This window comes from Malaya genurostris, chromosome 3, assembly GCF_030247185.1.
Source record: "Malaya genurostris strain Urasoe2022 chromosome 3, Malgen_1.1, whole genome shotgun sequence".
NCBI lineage: Eukaryota > Metazoa > Arthropoda > Insecta > Diptera > Culicidae > Malaya > Malaya genurostris.
Genome location: NC_080572.1, coordinates 202,571,096 through 202,585,961, shown reverse-complemented (window position 1 = coordinate 202,585,961; position 14,866 = coordinate 202,571,096). Strand labels below are relative to the sequence as shown.

The 14,866-nt window shown below is 34.0% G+C and overlaps 1 long non-coding RNA gene across 1 annotated transcript; it reads left to right on the top strand.

The window, feature by feature from the left end:
* Nucleotides 1–13,216: 13,216 nt before the first annotated feature.
* On the top strand, nt 13,217–14,582 carry LOC131439049 (uncharacterized). Its single transcript, XR_009231048.1, has 2 exons — nt 13,217–13,316; nt 14,281–14,582. It is a non-coding gene; the product is annotated as an uncharacterized LOC131439049 (long non-coding RNA).
* The last annotated feature ends 284 nt before the right edge of the window (nt 14,583–14,866 follow it).

The following is a 14,866-nucleotide window of genomic DNA, read 5'->3' as shown; positions in this document are numbered from 1 at the left end:
TCGTCATACATGTTTAAGTTAAAAGTTTCCGAATCGATTGGTTGTTAAATTATAACAATCCATCAACAAATGACCGAGTTATTAACGTTCAAAATTATGACACAAAAAGGTTACGCGGCTATTTTTGAAACTTTTAATTGACACCCGGCCCCGTATAGTGAAGAGTAAGGCATTTTTAATGCCAAAACATATGTTGACTATTCGATTCGGTATGTTTTGAAGATTTATTAAATTAAAGTGGTGTTGCGAAGTGTAAAGATGAGTGCGAAGTGTAAAGATGAGTGTTTGTAATGTGCTCCTCGATTTTTTTGTTAAGTTTGTTGATAAACAGTACCGCTGAACTGCCAAGGATGAATACTTGTTCATTTGTGACGTCGCGATAAAGAATCTAATTAGCTTTACACGAACATGACATAACCTCACAAAATTAACTTTTTTTGACAGCCGCCGTGTGTTCATCAGAGGTTCATCGTTTGGATTGAAAAATTGCAAGTCGCCTCACACTAAACAGATTTATACCAATATCGCTTCTCGATGTTGGAAACGCATACAGGGCAATCTTTTTAGTTCTTTTCACTGTGAAACACGTTTTTAACAAGCACGTTTTCGTCATTTTTCAATTTTTAGTTTGCAGTCACAAAACAAAACAAACACACGGCAATTAGGTTTTGCACGAACATGACATAACCTCACAAAAATGAACAAAATGAATTAATTTTGACAGCTATCAGTGGTTTGTTTACAGTGGATAAGTTCATCGTTTGATTTCGAATTTTGCACGCTGCCTTACATGAAACGGAGGATCATCAAATTTAGCGATATGGATGCAGTTGAAAGCAAGCAAAATCACAAACTATCCGCATACGCACAAGGATTGTCCCCCGCTGACAGAGTGAACGGAAACCTGCACTCAGTCTGAGGGCTTCAATCCACTTCTCTCTCCTTTTTTCATTTAACCTATTCATAAAGAAATTTCTGCTTGGTAGTGGAAACGCAAACAGAGCAATTTTTTTAGTTCCTTTTACCGAGGAACACGATTTCAACAAACACTTTTTGGTCATTTCCGAACTTTGAATCTTCATCTGAAAATCAAAACAAACCACTGATAGCTGTCAAAAGGTGAACTTGATTCATCGGCAGTTCATTGGTGGTTCATTCGAGTGGTCATCGTGCAAAACCTAATTAGGTTTTGCACGATGACGACACAAATGAACTGCCGATGAATCAAGTTCTTTTTTGACAGTTGAGGTGTATTTGCTTTGCAAGTTAAAAATTGAAAAATGACGGAAAAGTGCCTGTTAAAATCGAATTCCACAGTGAAAATAACTAAAAAGATTGCGCTGTATGTGTTTCCAGCATCAAGGAGCGATTTATGTATGAATCTGTTGAGTGTGAGGCGACTTGCAATTTTTACATTCCAACGATGAACTTCTGATGAACTTTTAAACTGTAAACAAGTACACCTCGACTGTCAAAAAAAGTTGATTCTGTTCATTTTTGTGAGGTTATGTCACGTTCGTGCAAAACCTAATAGGAGATATGTTTTCTTTGGAATGACAAGAAACACAATGTAATGATACAAGAATAACATGGAACAGAATGGAGTGATACTGCTGAACTGTCAAGGATGAACGCTTTTTCATTTTTGAAGTCACGATAAAAAACCTAATTCATTTTCGAAAACTATCGGTGGTTTGTTCATTTTGGAATGTTATGAAATAACAGTAAACACAGTGAATCCGTGCGATAAACATTTAAACTGTAATGCACATGTAAACAAACTTTAACAGCCGTCAAACGACGTTCATCTCTTTTCAGACAATTTCTCTACTCGTTCTCGTCGTGGCCTTGGTGTCCGCCTTACCCGCAGTAAACGACGAGTCTATCTTCGGTGATGATGTTTACACAGCAGAGTTGGATGGAAGCCTTAATCCCCAGGATCCGCAATCGTTTTTGAAGCTTAGAAAGCTGAAGAAATTACTTTTCTTGGGTTAATTGTTCCCGCTTGTTCCTCCTATAGAGACAGCCATCATACCGCCAAAACTTCAATAGCTCTATCACAATTAGTTTAATCACATCGAACACCCATGTTATCTGTTCCAAATGTTTTTGTTTTTTGAGGTAATCAATTGACGTTAAGAGAAGTCATTCTAGTTCATTAAAGTAAGTATCGTGAATGTTTTGGGAAAAATCGTAATCCACACATTGATACAGTCAAAATAGTAACGGAAGTTGTGAGAACTCCAATAAAAGTCCGTAGTAATCGTGCTGGAACAGGTTCAAAATAATTCAGCAGACACACCTTATTGTAAATACATGTTATCTGTTTTAACCAGTAAATCGTGTTAATTTCATTTCGTGTTTTATAACCGAATATTCGAAAATTTTCTGCCCAAAGCATAAAATAAAATTAAAAAAAAACACTAAACCGGTTACATTCTAGAAAGACGAAGAACGCGGAATATGTTATCCAACCGATTATACTGCAACTAATTATCATATCTGTAGATGAAATCGATGGTATATGGTATCTAAAATAAGAACAAAATGAAACTTTATGGAGAATTCCATATGAGAACAGTTTATCGATCGAAATGAGCTCTGCATTTGATTATGTATATTTCAGAAGGAATTATTGAAATTGCTTTTGTGGAACCTGACCATTCTGTTTCAACGATAACTGGTTTGAGAGACTAGCACCTCAATGAACCTCCAATTCAGGATGAAGTACGAAGTGCATTGGTTGGCAAAATCCAAATTCCAAATAAATATGCATGCTACCAAACATGCTGAAACCTTTACCGAAAAAATTAAGAATACAATTTTTTTTGCAGCATATTTCATTTACACCGAATCACACATGTTCTTGTCCATTTCATATAAAGACTGTACTTGGAAATAAATATACCAGGCAAAAATAATCAACAAAAATTCGTTTTCAGTTGGATATTTTTGAAAATATCAGAGAATAAACATTTTAGGTATGTTTTTGCAAAGTTGATTTATTCAACCTTCTCTTCTAGGCCAAATGGCTGCTCTCTGGACTTAAGGAGCAAGACACTTTGCAAGCGTATGATATGGAAGGTTGTCGTAAAATTATTATTTTTACGGCAAACTGTTTAGTTTTGTTAATTTTGTGTAGTGCGATCTAATAAAAATGCATTGAAGCAGTGTAGCTAACTTTTTTTATATTAGGGAATAAAAATTCACATTCATAATATGTAAACAATTTTCCATCAAACATTAGTGAAAAATTGATCAATGCTGATATTTTATCCAAAAAGTCAGGCTTAACATTCGTTTGAGAATAAATGCTAAAAAGATTGTTTTAAACTCAATCATTCAAGCCACTTTGATAAACTGGTTGCACTGCATATATAAATATATAGATCTATGACGTACGTACCAAATAACATGTACACAAATCACTAACATAAGTAAACTTGGTTCACATTTGATCCTTAAAGCTACTCGTTAAATCCAATACATTCGCACCACCATTCTCACAAACACTCGAGTCATTCTTCATAGTTACCATGATTTTTTTTTATTTGAAGCAGTTCTGGCGAGTTTGTCGCTTCTTGCTGGAAAGACATCTCGAAAACTACATAGCAGACAGTAACGAAATTTTGCACTCTAAACTAATAAGAAAATATTTAGGTGCACTCAAGCTACAAATGTGTCAATAATGAACATTTAGTGTTAATGAGCCTTAACTTGTTTTTGTTTGGTTGGTATGATATCTGCCAAACATATTTAATATACATCATGTCACGTGTTAAAAAATGTCGATTTTTACTAGAAAGTGATGATTTGCGGAAAACATTATTTTCTTGTTTTCTTTCGATGAAAAGTACTGAAGAGTCGCATCGATTGCTTGTTGAGACTGATCATGCTCTATCAAAAGCAATATGTAAAAGATAGTCCAAAGATAATGATTTTGATGTGAGAAAGGAAGAAGGGGAAGCAAAAAGAGAAATGAAGAGAATCACGACGAAGAGTGGAGTGACGGAAGAGGTTACTAATTCAATATGGTTTAAGGAGCAAGACTCTTTGCAAGCGTATGGGTAGTGTCAACAATGTGTGCGTAAAAATAAATTCCGGCGCTTCTTTTCCTGATTTTAATCATCAAATCTTCCGTATGGTTGAAAAATAAACCAACTGTTCATACTGTTTAAAATTGCAATTCAAGAAAAGCGAAAATCTTAGTCTAAAACTCTTCCGTTTTCCTTAAAACTGCTCGAAAAAATATTTCAGTTTCAGTTTACTTCCACTAACACATTTGATTAGCAACAAACACATTCCTATATGGATTTCCTCTTGCAGAAATTATTGCGATATAAAGATTTACGGGAACCTTACATTTAAGACGCGAAAGGCAATGAATGTGGATTGAAGCAGTGTTGGCAACTTTTTTATAAGGGAATTAAAATCAACATTCATAAAATGCAAGCAATTTTCCATCAAGCATTGGTGAAGAATTGATCAAAACTGATATTTCATCCAACAAGTCAGACTTAACATTCGTTTAAGAATAAATTATTGTTAAAAAAGATTGTTTGAAACTCAATCGTGCAAGCCACTTTGATAAACTGGTTGCACTGCATATATGAATACATACACTGAGCTAAATTTTCTTTTTCACATTATATGATATTCTAATGATTTTGCACTATTAGCATTTCCAATCATAGTTACAAGATGTGTTCAACATCATGTCAAATATATGAGATAATCTTATGAAACATAAAACTCTTCTTAACGTTATTTTTACAGGATTTCCATATAACGAATGAAATTTCCAGTCTGAGTCAAATGTATTGGCGCGTCTTATAACCATTACTAGATATCCGCACAACATACATTCGAACAATTTATGAAGCGCATATTATATTCACTTCGAATTGATTTATATAGGTTCATATATACCATATGACTAGTTTTATAAAATTTATATATATATATATATATATATATATATATATATATATATATATATATATATATATATATATATATATATATATATATATATATATATATATATATATATATATATATATATATATACATATATATATATATATATATATATATATATATATATATATATATATATATATATATATATATATATATATATATATATATATAACTTTCAATATAGGTCATACGAATAGCAGATAATTGCCAACTACTACTTTTATTTGAGGATTCAAGCTATACTAGTATTCCATTCGGTAAGGGAGCACCTCATGATATTTGCGAAAGAGGAGTGAGATCCCGAGACTGAAAATAAAGCAATAAATTTTACTAGACAGATAGAGTAATGAAATGTACCGGATATATATTTCATGGTCCGTTAACGCATATCCTTGAACGAAGTTGGATGAGCTGTCTTGTCAGCGATTTAAAATTACATTGAGATGCGAAACTTCCTGAAAAAAATGGTCTGGAGCAGTTGATGACTATCGAGGACACCACTATTCACGACTTTCGTCGGATTTCCATATAAATTATATGGGATATTTTTTGGCATTAAAAATGCCTTACTCTTCACTATATGGGGCCAGGTGTCAATTAAAAGTTTCAAAAATAGTCGCGTAACCTTTTTGTGTCATAATTTTGAACGTTAATAACTCGGTCATTTGTTGATGGATTGTTATAATTTAACAACCAATCGATTCGGAAACTTTTAACTTAAACATATATGGCAACGTCGTTTCAGTATTTCAATAGCATACTATTGAAAAAATGGTTAGAATCGACCTATGTTTTCATCCACCAATCCCCGTTGTGCAAAATGACGTCAACTTCTTGTTCGGCACAGGAGGCTTTGCGTCATGCATAAAAAACACCGCATCGTTCTGCGTAGTATGAAGAGAAATCTATAAATATAGGCTGCACAATATTTCTTTGCCTAGTTGATGTTTGACTGTGAACGAAACAAGTAGCTCGTCCAGTGAGCTGATTACTGGATTGTGTATGCGTTCGCTCGCTGGATTGTCGCTTTTGCATTATGTGTTGGTGAAATTTCCTGTTGTCTGCGCAACACCGTGTTCGCTTGAGTATCTTATATATCATCTAGCTATTGAAGAACCGAATCAGCGTGGTTACCGATTCTTTTGAAATATCCCTTGTATTTAGCAAATTTTTGGTCGATTTTGCCATTAAAAATGCCTTACACTTCGCTTCCCGAGGCTGGGTGTCAATTTAAAACATGCAAAACTAATCGCGTAACATTTTGCTGTCATAATTTTGAACGCTTATAACTCAGTCATTTGTTGATGGATTTATATAATTCAACAACTAATCGATTCGGAAACATTTAACTTAAACTTATGAGATGACGTTATTTGAATATTTCAATTGCATACCATTGAAAAATTGGTTTGAATTGAGTATTTCATTTTGGTTCTCTGGTATCTATCAGGCCAATTTAGAATTATCGGCGATAGATTTTTTGCGGATCTAATTTGCAGCGCTTGTTGCTCGATGATTTGTTAATGGATTTTCCTAATTTAAATTATTCCAAAGCTTCAATATTGTAAGCTTAAAAATGTTTTAATTTGTCAATGGATCGGTTTGCATACTTAAATTTCAATTCCCATACGAACAAAACGTGACAATGTGACTGAAGAAGTTGTTGCCCCACCAGGAATTGAACGCTTCAAAAGATTCAAAATTAAATTCTGGAACTTATCTAAAAGCGGCCTCCTCGGTTTAGTAGTATAAATGAGTTCCACAGGCTCACATATACAGTTCAATTAGATGCAATATCATATACTATCAAAGATAAACTCAAGGTAAGTTTACCTGCGGTTTTACATGTATCCTTTGAATAGGAACCCTCGTAGAATTTGGTTAACCGCCAGTTTCAGTTTAATTATTATTTTCTTCAAAACAATAAACGTCTGATGACTACACGCGTTGTAACTATGACAATGTTCATTCATATGTTAATAACATCAAGTTACAATATTAACAAAATTTCGGAATTTTGTTGCGTATCCATTCCGTATATTCCTAATATGCCAAAGCGAAAATCAATGTAAGTAACTAAATATTTTATGCGGACTGTTTCACATGCTTTCTTGCTCGTATTGTTGCCATATTATTTACCGACATTTTCCGAAGATTATTGACGATTTTGAAGAAGGATTAATAAAATTACACTATTACTGAGTGTACCGGTACAACATCTTTCGTTAAAATAAATAAAATCGTTTCTTGGATCGATTAACTGTTTATAAAATTAATAAGTTTGTACGTTTCTCGAAAATTATTATCATAAAATAAAAGTTTTATTTGTTCAGGTTTAAATGTTTAAATTGTTTGTATCTAAAATTGAGCTTTCGAGTAACTTTGAATTCATCATAATTGACTTCTAGTTAAAGGACGTTATTCAAAAACTTAACAGTTTTGAAATTTGTGGAAAGGGATCAAAATTGAATAGAATCAATAATCAAGAAAGATTCTAATTGTCAATTTTATCATTCGCTAACAATCTCAGTGCTTAAACTAGAACAAGTTTGTAATTAGTCAATTGAATATGTTTTTAGTCTAGTGTATCATCATCATTATCATCTTTATTTTTGTATTAATTATGAAGACCCTAGAAACGTTTCATTTTTAATGTTATTGTGCTCGGTCGTGTCTTGAATACAACCCTCTAATTTTTTAACTTTCATTATGATAACGTCCATTTAGATTTGACGTACACATTAAATAAAGATTATAAGTTTCCATATAATGTCTATGAATTATATTCTGCATATGATTCATATGACAAATCTAATGAATATAAATAAGATTTTCATTTCAGTGTAGATCTATGACATACGTACCAAATAAAATGTACGTAATATACAAATTACCAACGCAAGTTAACTTGGTTTACTCTTGATCCTTAATAGCATGCACCAGAATCTGAAATGTCAAAATTAATTGAGCGTGATGTCGTGAGGTCCTATATTTGAAGTGTTGTTTTCCTGAGAAAAAAAATTAGAATTAGAATTAAACTGTCTTCACATTCAAAAGTTATGAAGTGGCGTTCATTTATACCATTGGAATCGGATACCATTATCATAGTAAACCTGAATACAACTGGATTGATTTGTAAAATCAAGATGTTGTCGAAAATATTGGCGAAATTCTGGAATTAGCAGTAAGATGAATATCAAGAGAAATGTTTTATAAAACAATATAGTCTCTCACGAATTAGTAAAAGTGTATCCTAAAATATCCACAGCTTATTTTTTTCGTACAATGCATATGCAGGAATGTTTTATATATTTGAGGTTGTTCGTATACTGATTGAAAAAGCTGTCATATGTATATAAAAAAATATGGTGTATTAGTAGCCCTATTTTGCCACCGCATTGTTACTGTGATGTCCCTCGTCTCAATCGAATACTGGGTGTCTGATTCAGCGTTGCCAGGTAATATTTCCAAGAATCTGTATTCGGCGCAAAAATTTATCTGTACACACTTAAAACCGTTTCTCGATCTCGACATAATGAAATTTTACTGATCATTCAGTAATCCACATGCTCTTTTCCGGAAATCGTTAAAGTAATATGCTGATATCTCGGTAAAGCACGTGGTTTTGCCGAAGTTTGGCATAATATTAAACTGAACTTGTCAGTAAACAATATATATACCAAGATCAGCAAAACCATTTGCCGAAATTTCGAACAGTGAGTTAGCTTTTACCAGACCCTGTCAGCTTAAAGCGAAACCAATCTTCAGTTCAGCAGCGCCATCGCACGGCATCACATATCATGTCAATTGTATGGGTGCGCAGTGCTGCTATTTTGGCGCGCACGAATTTGAGATTTCTCTCTCTTACTTCTATGTATGAGATTCGATGCAGACTCGCCTGAGGGCGCCATGCTTGCAAAAAAGGATGTTGCCAATGATTTATTCGGGAAATGTGAGAGCTGGATATCTTGTTAATTAGGTTTTGTACGATGACGACAGAAATGAACTGCCGATGAATCAAGTTCATCTTTGACAGTTGCCGTGTACTTGTTTTGTTAAAAGTTAAAAATTGAAAAATGACGAAAAAGTGCCTGTTAAAAACGTATTCCACAGTGAAAATAACTAAAAAGATTGTCCTGTATGTGTTTTCAGCATCAAGGAGCGATATATGTATGAATCTGTTGAGTGTGAGGCGACTTGCAATTTTTACATTCGAACGATGAACTTCTGATGAACTTTTAAACTGTAAACTAGTACACGTCGACTGTCAAAAAAGTTCAATTTGTTCATTTTTGTGAGGTTATGTCATGTTCGTGCAAAACCTAATATGATGTCTTTGCTTTTACTGAAACTCGGTGAGACACTTCCCATCTAATGTCTCTTTTCGATTCACGTCGCATCACCTCTCAATTGTTCGTGGAACTGGAAAACATGTAAATTGGATGAATGATGAAGATTTGTATATTTTATGAAAAGATAAGTGAGATCAAAAACTAGCTACTGTGCATATAGATTGATAAATATCCGCTTATTTCTAGGTAGAGGCTTTAAGGAGCACAAGAAACAATTGTCTTTAGCCGTGATGTTTTCTTTTGGTAAACTTCAATAAAACACTCCAATTTTTGCCGAGATACAGCAAGAAAATTTAAGTGTGTACCATATCGGTATCAAAATGTCTTCTACATAAGTACCAGGAAAATGTTACCAAGACTTATTTAGGTGAACAAAAAACAAGGTCCCACGACAACCCCTTTTATCATGTCTTTCACGCTTAAAACCAAAACGGTATTTATCTGTACGATCGGTATTTTGGGAGTACATATCTGTATTGCGGTATAGAGGTTACATATCTGTATAAATATCGGTATACCTGACAACGTAGGTCTGATTGGTTTGCTTCAACAGATTGTGGTATCCATGAATTGTCAGAAAGGTGGTCACAGTATCACGACGAAGATAGGTTCGGTATGCAAACCGATGAAAATGTTTATATGGTGAACCAACATCTGTGATCTGATCATCGTTTGATGGTTAGTGTTCTGATTGAGGTATTTTCACATCTTGGACGCAGTGCTGTCCACCACTACAACTTCCGGTTCTGCAATTATTGAGTTATGAATGTCAAAGTTTTCAGCCCGATATTCAAAACGACGATGCATAAAAAGGATAAAATCTTCTAAAGTAGTCTCCACAAACTATTCCTTTTTTTAAGTTTTGTTACTTGATGGCAATGCCAACTCACATCCTATACTGAAGCCTTTGGGGAACAATGTTGTCTTGTCGATACACAGGTGAGCTATAACAAGTAACCCAACTCGAACCTTCTCATCCTGCTATTAACGTGAACGACCGCGATACCGTTCTGTTGATTAAATAGCATCATGGACACACGGCGCGGTATTAAATAGGAAGGACTTAAGGATTAAACTTTTCAATGATGAAAAGAATTTAATTTTCGTTTGTATCAACAGTCTTCTGGAAACGCGTTTTTATTTAACGTTTAAAATTATTTGATTCATTGCAATCGTGTTGATAAATAGAATAACATTGTGTTACAGCTAGCAACTTGATCAGCTGAAGGATTGTATAACGTAAGATAAACGTTCGAAAGCATTGAAATATTTGACTCATCTATTCCGTTCTGGAATAGGCCTTCTTTTATGACAGATTTTTGAGATGATTTATTGTAAACAGGAAAGTTGATAATTTATCACTACTACCTTAATGATACCAAACTTCTTTCCTGGTTGATGCAAGACAACGCGACAAGTGGCTTCGGCGACCAGAATCTTGCTTCCTGAACTGTCAAATCATACATAAAGAAACATTTATTATTACTAGTGACATAGATAAAGATGGTTCCAAAAAGGCTATCGCTTATTATGCATACGTACTGTCTAACGCCTATTAGTTGTTTGACAAATATAGAAGATTATGACCTTCAAACTTGTTGCGTAGTATTAATCTTCGTTGAAATTTTTGATTTTACACGGAACGACCGAAATTAGCTCTGCGCCTAATTCGTATTACTGTTTTTGAATTAGTTGATTTTAACAACAAAATTTCCAAAATAACTATAAAATTAGTTAAAATTTAGAGTTTACTGTGCTGAAAAAAACTCTTATTTTTAGAGAATGTGTTTAGTTGGCGAATATTCTGGACACAACCCAGCAATATTTCAATCCAACACGAACTTCTTATTGACAACTAATTTCGTTATTAAAATCAGAAACTTTGATTCTATTTATCTATCACCGTCATTACTGAAGGACAGCAGTGTCAAAGCAAAACAATCCATTAAAAAGCTAAAAGGGACAGTCTTGTTGAAACTGCTCGCAAATTGTTTAGATGTTTTTCGCATGTGTTACGATATATGTATCCCTATATAAATTTCTAAACCGATATGTAAAAATGACGTAAACTGTTAGTGGAAAGTGTATTTATTCAGAATTTGTTCGCACTCGAAGCGATTGTGCGTAATAATGTTTTTACGCGGAACAGTGAAGTGAATTTCGAATGTTTCACTCTAATTGTGATGAAGTTTTTTTGTATCTTCAAACCTTCCGAGCTGCGCCGTCCGGTGTACTATTTGTATTCGGTTTTTGTTTTCCGAGTGCTGATGATGATGATGATGATGGTCCCACCTCATACTCCTACAAAGGTGTGAGCAGAACGAGTTATCTAAATGATAATTAATATTTTGCACATATCTTAACCAGTAAACAAAACAAAACGATCTGATCAATCTAGCAGGTATTGATTCTTCTTCAAAAGAACGACTGACCACAAAATAACATTCAAATATTTCGGATTTACTATCCAGGGTTAATCAAGAAAATTTCCAACCCGGGAAGATCCTTGATCACATCAGGAATCGAACCCGATATCTTTACCAGTATCAGACAGTAATTCACCTGGCCCTTCCCGCCGGACCAGTTCATCGCTACACACATCAGCTACGATGGAGTAACGAGACTGCGGATGAGCAGAGCCAAGCCCAATTCCATCAACAACTGTCGATCCCAATTAATCTCCCGAATCAATTCCTTAAATTATTAATCAAACCTTGCGATCAAGGTCAAGAGCAAACTTAACACACTGAATGCTAAGGCTCTTCGGCCAGTCCTATTCGCTTTCCAAATAGTCACTACCTGCTTCGCACGCGAGGCTCAAACGTTTGTAGACTGCTCATTATTTTTAAGTGCTCAAAGTTTTCAGTGAGAATGAAGAAAACAGTGATTTAGAAGAAAAAAAATTAAAAAGATGTTTACGTTTCGTTTATGTCTTTTTCTCCAACACAACATCGTATTTATACCTGCCAATATAGAAAAGACAACCGCGTCTGAATTTTTTTCGGCAGTAGTGTGCCATCTAGTGGCTAGTAGTCATTAAGGTGTTACCGTTTCGGTGACAGGGCGCCATATAGCTGCAGATTGCAGAAGCCAATTCAACCATTCATATTGGTTGAAAACAACATTATATTTCTTTAATTCAACTAAAAAATTAGTTGACTGGATATGAAGTGTGCCTTAGCTAAGAAATGACAGTACGTTTAATTTGTGAATTCAACTAAAAAAAATAGTCATTTCAACAAATATTTTATTATTATTAAGGGAATGAGAATAAAAAATCTAAATCAGCAAAAGTAAGATTTTTTTAGTTGTCTCAAAAAACAACTAACTAAAATCAGCAAATCAACTAATTTTTTCGCGAAAATGCTGATTTCGGTCGTTCCGTGTAGTTCTTTTAAAAGAACCACTGTCTTAAATTAATCGAATTTCATGCGATACAGTATAGAAGTTTGTACGTGTGCAAAATGTCATATGAAAGAGTTAGTGAGATGTAATTAACACGGTAAACAAAAGTTACGAATATCGACGCGAAACCATAGTTTTCAAAAACCAGTCTTCTAATTAGAAGCCTGGTTGGTATCGTTCCAATGAATGAAAGGAAAGGATAGACAGAATGGAGACGTTTCACAGACAGGTGAGAAATGGTCTCCACAGCTGGACCCAAACCCAGTTGCAGTGGAAGCATGAACGTCTCATATTCTATAGAACTGCTGTACCGATGGGACTATCATTGTGTATGGGAACAATCGAGACGAAAATCAAAATCTTTCTATGCGGACTTTTTCTTTCTATACCGGATAAGCGGTTGACAGTTGCAAACAAATTGCGACTGACCGCGAGATATATAAAAGAACATGCCGAACGGCCATGAATCCAGTTTCCCTGTGGTTGCCAGACCGAAGAGGTCATCAATTCTCGACACATCTAGTTGACACTGAGACTCTTAAGAAACTGTCTAGAATGATGAAATTCATTTTTGCGGTAGGATTGTGTTTTAATATTAGTTTTAACTGTTAGATCTTACAGTAATAATCGGCGAGAATCTTCTAGATGAAGTCTAAATGAAGTTTCATCACGAAGAAATTGTGACTTGTTTTGAACATTCTTTTCAATCTACGAATTGTTAACAGTGTTATTTTTATTAACAATTAGTGGATTTCAGGAAAAAGAATATAGTTATATAGAGTGATATAGTTGAAATATTCCTAGTTTTGATTTGGATGTATTCTTTTCCAAAAAAAATTGACGAGCCGATGAAAATATTGAAAACAAAGGGTTCTAATTTCATGATAAATCTATACAAAATTGTCAATAGTGTTGAGAATATGTAATCCTCCAAAAATATGGAGCTGGTTTCAAACATTTACTGTAGTTATATGGGGTGAAAGTGCCGCACCAACTATGGCCTCAGAACAGTCGCACAAAACGTGGTGTGTGCCAGTAAAAATCTGAACCTATCGGTAATATTAAGTGCATTGTCTTTTGAAATATTGCGAAGACATTTAATATGATAAAATGAACTAGTGCAACTCTGTCGTAGTTAGGAACACGTAAATCTATGAGCTGAGCTATTGTTTGAAACATGTTTAATAGTGAAGTATCATAAACGGATTGTTAGGAATGGTAGATTTTTATTTAATTAGTAATTACAATAAATGATGCGAAAAAGGTTGAAAACGATAGGTGAATGAAATAAAGAAAATGAAACCTTAGACAAAGTAACTCTCTAAAGGCAAAATCTGCCCGAGAAACTAAAATGTTTGTTGAGTGGTAATCACGGAATTCGTCATCTTTTTCGCATGAGTTGGTGAAAATTACACACTTGTGTATTAACTATATTCACTCTGTTTCATTCATCTATCATTTTGAATCTGGTTTCAGTTAAATTTTAATTTTAAATTATACAACAATCGAATGAATTCATTATCCTGTATTTTCGTTACAGCTCACGTGTCTACTGGCACTGATGCTAGCCGTTACTTTCGCGCTGCCTGCGGTTAACGATGAAAGTATAATTGCAGTTCCATCCGATGCGCTAGTGATGAGTGAAGCCGAGAATCCTCAGGATCCACAGGGAACGTTTGGATTACTTCTTCTCAAGAAGAAATTACTCCTGTTCGGTTAATTTTTACACCCGGTACCTTTTTTCGCATTCAAACGAACAATTTGCCTTGAATTTTAAATGTTCCAAAAAAAATGTGACATATGAAAAAGCAGCATGCCAATAAACTGCAGAATTACAATAAAGTAATAATTTTATAATGATGACAGCATGGTGATAGAAATTATAAAAATCTCATTAATTGTTAGTTTAGAATTTGTCAGCTTAGATAATTTGTTATTTCATTTTTTTCGAATTGTCATTCCAATCGAAGTTGTCAGTTCAACTATAATTGACGATCACGGATTTTTAACACATCGGTCTACTTCTCTTTATTTGTAATGTCTATTTCTCTCTATTTGTGATACCATATTTATGTTTCGTTTATAGATGGTTGACGTGGCAATCGTTCACCGTTCCAGTTAAAAAA